The 7,230-nt window shown below is 41.5% G+C and overlaps 1 pseudogene; it reads right to left on the reverse strand.

Annotated features, from left to right (window-relative positions):
* Nucleotides 1–1,230: 1,230 nt before the first annotated feature.
* LOC143100339 (uncharacterized) lies at nucleotides 1,231–5,108 on the reverse strand (annotated as a pseudogene).
* Between the last annotated feature and the right edge of the window lie 2,122 nt (nucleotides 5,109–7,230).

The raw sequence follows: 7,230 nt of genomic DNA on the forward strand, positions 1-7,230 counted from the left end.
ACACAAGTTCCGCTGCAACTTGCTCTCTAGATTACATTAATTACTGCAGACTTTTGTGTCATGGCTGTAGGTGTATATTATTTTGCAGGATAGTACTGGCACCACGGGAGTGACACATGATCTCTTGTTGTGTTGCTATGTTCCTGTTTCTATTGTTAGTTATGAAAGCAGGTATATCCTTAATTTAATTTCACTTCTTAGCAATTTCACCCTAACACTTTCTTCTCAGTTTGAACAAATGCGTCTGTCAAATACTATTCACTTCTCACTGAAACAAGCAGAGCACAACAAAATTTGATTTGTTTAAGTACATACTGTAGCTCAAAACTTTTTAGTTCAGTTAAGCAACTTGCAACTTGAGTGAGAGTGGTGTTGGAAGCATACTGTATATTGCCATGGCTGTATAGATCAATAGATCATTTTAAATAAATATTTGCTCTATAAACAATAACAACATGCTGCTCTATGATAGGAAAATTTATTTTAACTATTCATATACATGCCTGAATATATCATAACAAGGCTACTGGCCTTAATAACAATGACAAGAAACACAGAAAAGAGCATTTCATGATATTATTTTTCTCTCATCTCTTTTTGCCCCTTGTTTTTGCTTCACAGAAACAAAATTGTATGAATTGTACTTTCATTAAGCATGTATAAATGGCTTAGTCTGTGTCAAATCAGATAAAGTTGTTGCTGCATCGTCTCGGATTTGGTTCTAACCTGAATTGATCCCAAAACCAAGACTTTTCATATTTCTGTTCTAATCCTATGTCTTCGTATTATATTTAGCCCTTGAACTTGCTTCAGTTTTACAGCCTGAAAATCACATTATCTGGGAAGCAATGTTTGGGAATTAATATAATGAAAAGTATTATTCATAGGCAGCCCAAACTTTGTAGGGTGGAAGACAAACATGTTCTAAAACTCTGTCACCATCAAAGCCTCCCTCTGCAAGTCCAGAAGGCTTGTCGTACCCTCGGATGAGGTTATACTGACCTAAACTAATCTTCAAGAATCTGGAGGTGTGAAAATATGACCTGAACCAGACATCCTGTCGTAACAAAAAATATTGATCTCACTTCTCTGTATTTTATTATTATCTGTAATAATAATTAATTTCAGTTGACCTCCTCATAAAAACTCAAATTGTTTTTGTGGATGCAGTCTTTATCTTAAAATCACAATATTTACAAATGCATTCAGCATAAAACAAAAAAGCAATATTTATGTATGTGAATGTGATAAAGAAATGGTTCTGGAATGCTACTTTACTCTTGCATAACGGACTTGGAATAATTTGGAATGTTGCTCACACTATATTTAATGCACTCTTCTTTTATTAATGTCACGATAGCTGGAGAGCACATTCATAGCAGAAACTCTTCACAAAAGAATCAAATTCCTCCCATTATCTGTCTGCGGCTGATTCACTTGACACTCTTCTCCCATGAACGCGTCTTCCTCCCCAGCACGATCCTCCACAACGGCCAGGCCTCTGCTGCCGCTGCTCCTCAGAGCCCTCCTCAGTTGGACCCAGAAGAGCTCTTGGGCCTGGGCCGGGTCGGCGCAGTTGGATCCGGGCCACTGGAGGTAGGTCTTCTTCAGCATGACCTTCCGCATGCGGTGGTAGGCGGAGATCTGCCTCTCGGTGATGTGCTCCAGGAAGACCAGCACAAGCACGTTGCGGAGCTCTTGGAAGAGGAGGTGGCTGGCCAGCTGGATCTCCAGCGAGCACCACTCGCTGCGCAGGAAGTGCTGGCTCACCACACACACGGTCTTGCGGCTTTTGTACACGGCCGACACGATGTTGTCCACGATGTAGCGGCCGGGCTCGAAGTCGCGGTGATGGAGGCAGAGTCTGAGAAGCGAGTCTTTGCCCTCAAGGTTTGGCACCAGCTCATTCAGCACCCACTCCTCATCCGCTGAATTGTAGGAGATGAAGGCGTCGTATTTGCACTCCTCTTCCGCAACACGCAGCCGATGCCATTGTTCCCCGAACCACGACCGAAAGACATAATAGCTGTACTTCAACTTCCAGTAGAGTTTAACATAAAGAAGAGGTAATATTGTCAGTAGAAACACCACATTACTTGTTGAGACAAAAAGGTAAACGCCAATGTCCAGATAACACACATTGGTGTCAAAATTGTAAAAACTTGAATTAGACAGATCGGGGCATCTCATGTTATACAAGTAGACTATCTGCACTCTCTGGTTCGTATTGGTCCAGTTCTGGAGATCACTGTTGTGGCAGGTGCAGGTGAGTGGGGTATTCCTCAGATCAAGGTATGTCAGATTAGGAAGTTTCTCAAAAACAACAGGGTCAATTGCTGACATGACATTCTGATTCAATTGCAATCTGTTCAGTGATGTTAGATTTCCAAACACATGCTCTGAAAAGGACTCAATGCCCATGTTTTCTGTTCCTAAAAATGTCAGATTCTGTAGGTTTTTGAAGATACCTGGTGGTAGCGGCTTCACACCAATACCCGAGTTGTCAAGAGTAAGATACTGTAAGCTGGACAGGTCATCAAAGGTGGTTGATCCAAATCTAGAGATGTGGTTGTTTCTAAGGGAGAGGTATGTAAGCGAACGCAGGCCAGAGAAGAAAGCATCAGGTAGAAGTGTTATGCCATAAGGCTGCTGTGCATCCAGTTTAAGATCTTTCAGCTTGGAGAAATTGGCAAAAGGACAGGTTGTCCTTTTTGTCAGGTACCTAATCTTATTGTACTGTAGGTCTAGAACTTTCAGAGTGGAAGAGAGCTTTGCAAAACTATGAATTTCTATTGCTGTGAGACGGTTGTTGTCAAGGTAAATATTTGTGAGGCTTTTAAGTCCAGTGAATGCCCCTTCTTTGAATTTGGTAATTTTGTTCCCTCCAAGATCCAGGATAATGAGGCTTTTTAGAGACTGGAAGGTATTCTTGAAAATCCCAGAGATTCGGTTATTGCGCAAGTTGAGTGTTTTCAAGCTGTGCAAATCAATAAAGCTGTCGTTATAGAGATACGTCAGTAAATTATTGTCTAGACGAAGTGTGGTGAGCTTAGTAAGATGACAGAATGCTTTAGGATGCAAAATGGCAATTGAGTTGATGTTGAGTTTGAGAGTCTTTAAACCTGGAGTATGTGCAAATGCAAATTCATTTACCCTCTGAATGTAGTTATACTGTAAGTTAAATTCTGTAAGACGATGAAATGAAGGAGACTCGCCGTTGCAGGAGTTTAGTTCTGACAGAAGATTGTGTTCTACAGTAATACTCTGCAGCCAATATTGACCCTCAAGAAACTCAAGGCAACCCACACTCCTCAAACTGTTATAAGAAAGATCCAAAGAGTCTGTCAGATTAGAACAATTAAAGAAAAGCCTGTTCTGCAAATATTGAATACCATTGAGTTGGAGTACCATCATATGCATATCTGTTGATGAGTTTCTCAGCAACCAGCACAAGGTTCTGAACATGGAGTTGTTTTTCTGGCCTAGATTTAGCCCTGAGAAGTCAACATGTGCAGGATTTAGAGATGGGGCAAGTTTGAGAAGTTCTGGCACAGTCACATTAGTTAATTGCAGGTGGAGAAATGTGATTTCACTCAAGTTTAAGCCCTTGAAATCTTTTGAGGAAAGATGTGGATTATTAGAAAGATCCAACACGCAGATTCTGCTGAAGAACCCAGGCTGACACCCTAAGGTGATAAGCTCATTGTTACTTAGACACAGGTCCTGAAGTGATGGTGGAAGGTTTGCAGAATTCTCAAGAGACTGTAGTTTATTGTAGCTCAGATCCAGCCTAGTCAGATGTGTCAATTCTGTCACAGACTCAACCACTGCTGAAAAGTTGGTGAAGTTGTTTCTTCGGACTATTAGAGTTTGCAGAAAAATGGTTCCATAAAAAATGGTTGAAGACTCTGCAGCTTGTTATCACTTAAGAACAACTCAGATAGTGTGTAGAGACTTTTAAAGGTCCCTGGATGAAATCTGGTCAGATTGTTGCTGGAGAGGTTAAGACTTTTCAAATGATGCAGATTATCCTCTTTTATGTCTGATATTTTGTTACAATCCAGATTAAGATGAGTGAGGTTTTGGAGGTGAGCAAAAGTGGATGGAGGAACCTCAGAAAGTGTGTTGTGAGATATGTTGAGAATAGCTGCTGTAGGTGGTAAGTCCTCCACAAAGGTGGTAATATTCTTTGACTGACGGTGCATGCACCTGAAGACAGTGTGCTGGGACAAGAAAACCTCAATGCAGTCCCTATAGCTGTAGCCAAGGACCACTTGGATCAGACATGATGCAATAATCAAAGCTGGCCCTGCAAAAATGCTGCAGCATTCACCCTTAGTCATAATTACAGTTCCAAAAGGCAAGAAAAAATTGAAAAATATCAGAAAATTATAAAAAAGAAAATGTTCCTGTTGTGAGTAATGTTTCAGAAATGTTCCATTAACATTTTCATAAAAGATTGTGTGGGATTGAATGAAGTGGGAATATGTCTGTTTGTTCACATCATCCTCTGGCACCTGAAAGAAAAGATTAAAATCAGTTAAATTACATGCTTTTACAAAAATGGCCAGGGGAACTTACATATTTCACTTGTTAGTTTAATTTCTGCCAAGCCACCAGGAGCTACTATTCCTTTGATGTAGTTCCTGTCAAAGTAATGTTTAAGTATCATTGTGTGGCAAGTGGTATAGTTTTTAGGGGCTTTGGGCCCGGATAGAGTTGCCGACTATGCTACGATGGGACTTGCACCCAAAGATATACAGTAATTTACACATCAGTAACCCAATAAGGCACTCATGAAGTGAACTGCAGGAGACGTGGTTCCATAAAGGAAATTAAGCTTTTATTAACAATGATGGACAAGCATATACATTACACCAACACACACACATGGAAGCACAAACACTGGAAAGGGAGGAGGACAGGCAGGGTTGAGGCTTACCAGTGGCAGGCCACCGAGCCTCCAGGGGGTCACCCACTCACACGTGCGCGATCAATGACACATACACACGGGCCAAATATAATCACAACCAGTGAAAAGAAGTCACGGCACACCAAGACACGGGGTATCCCACCACCAAAAGGGGCGCTGCACCTCCACCTTGAGCCTCAGCTCCTGGGAAACAGAGGAAAGCAACACAGGGTTAAGGGGGCCGACCACGCACAGACACGCAACCAACTAAACAGGTTAACACAACATACAGTACTGGCCAGGGACCTTGATGGCCCTGGCACTAGAGATTCACAGCTATAAAAGGCCTCCGGCTAGTGATGGGTCATATGAACACAGGACAAACAGCAACACCAAACCAATAGAGTGGTGAAGTCCCGCCCCTTCCGTTTGCCTCCATGGGACCTATCTTTCAAAAAAATTTGAACGGCAGTCTATGGCGAAAAATAAATTATTTTCTGGTCCCGGTTGACTTGTGCCTTGAATTACCCATATGATGTTTGTCCATTTTAAAGACACATTTTCATGTAAAGACATTTGCAGTTTGTTTCGTAACTATTGAATTACAACATTGTGAAAGATCGTAATTCCAATGACTACAAACCCATCAGTCGCGCTAGTGACGTTAGCTCATTCACAGCCACACTAGATTGTACAAGCATACCAGCAACAGGTCTTAATTGGGCTTTCCTTGCCGAAGAAAATACCATGAGTCAGAGGATTAAACTCATCAGGTAAGTTGTATTCGTCCATAGACTGTACATTACATACTGTTAAGTGACATAGCAGGCAGCAAGATGCAACCGTTAACTAGCATAACAGCTCTTATCGTTTCATTACGTTGGTGACGTACATCGTTCGAGACGAGAGATGTAGTCCACTGAGTGGATTCGCACAAAACCAACATAACTTTTGAAGTCTATCGAACAACAGTACTTTCTTGACGTGAAAAGTGATCTTTTAAATTCACACACATCATATGTGAAATTTGTGGCACAATTCAAACTGGACCAAAAAATAATTGTTATCTCTCCATTAACTCCCGTTCATAATTTTTTGAAAGATAGGTCCCATGGACCGGAAGTAGAAGGGGCGGGACTTCACCACTCTATACTCTCAAAACAAGGCTGCAGACACTGAGGATCACTATGGCACTATGGAGGGCCTCCGTCAGTGGAACAATGAAATATGAAAAGAAAAAGAAGAGTTAAAATGGGCTACAAAATGCGCTACACAAATTATCTCCTTCCAGTAGCAAACATAAAAAGGAAACGGACAAATTCATAAACAAAATTAACAAAAAACACTCAGTTGCGTCAATCAGGATACTCAGACACTCAATGCATACATCAAATATTCACAACATACATTTATTCATTCATTCATTCATTCATTCATTCGGACGCCGCACACACAAAGACGAAGGACACAACACAGAACACAGTCCACTCCATCTGGTAAGCGAATCACGCTAGCCGGGAACGTTGTTGTGTGAATGTTGGTGAAACGGCGGTCGGTAAAACAGCAGTATGCTCAGGCAGAGACTTTCTAATGAGGAGACACAGCACTCAAAGAATCCTCCATAGAAATGCATAGGGTTAGTTTGTTGTGTACATATATCTCGCCTGTTCCATGGCAAAAAAGTTGACATGTGAATATATTGTACCAGACATGTGGTGTGTTTTGAATACATCGTGCCAGTCATGTCAAGTCAAGTCAAGTCAGTTTTATTTGTATAGCGCATTTAACATGCACAGAGTGCAACCCAAAGCGCTGTGTTGTGATCTCGCCGCCGGAGCAAAGTTGGTGTCGCGAAGCCTGGCACACGCGCATTTCTGCCCGATAAGTGCCCAAAAAGCATTACAATATGGTTGCAGAGTGGAAGGACTTGCCTAAAAGGACTTTGGTTCAGGTGTTAGCAGGACCAGCGTAATGGTTGCCGCTCCCTTGTGCTAACTGGCCATCCCTGCTATAAAATACTATTTTACTATATTTGACACATAAAACCCCTTAATTTCAGGGAGAAATAAAATCAGTGCCAGTGAAGGCAACATACCGTTCAAGCGAGGTCTTAATTCATGGCGTGAATTCCTAAAACCCCAAAACTTCTGTTTACAATATGCAACAAGGTGTACTGCAAGTTTCCCTGATCAGTATGAAATGGGTAGATATCATGCACGCTGGCAGGTGTAAGTCCAACACAAGGGATTCTATAAAGAGGAAGTGCTGGGTGTAAGCAGCAATGTAAACAGATAAATTGTAGCCTAATATAACACGAG

Source organism: Alosa pseudoharengus, unplaced genomic scaffold (assembly GCF_046254945.1).
Source record: "Alosa pseudoharengus isolate Yale_2024_CS ecotype anadromous, Long Island Sound unplaced genomic scaffold, YU_APseudo_1.1 YU_APseudo_1.1_scf_3, whole genome shotgun sequence".
NCBI lineage: Eukaryota > Metazoa > Chordata > Actinopteri > Clupeiformes > Clupeidae > Alosa > Alosa pseudoharengus.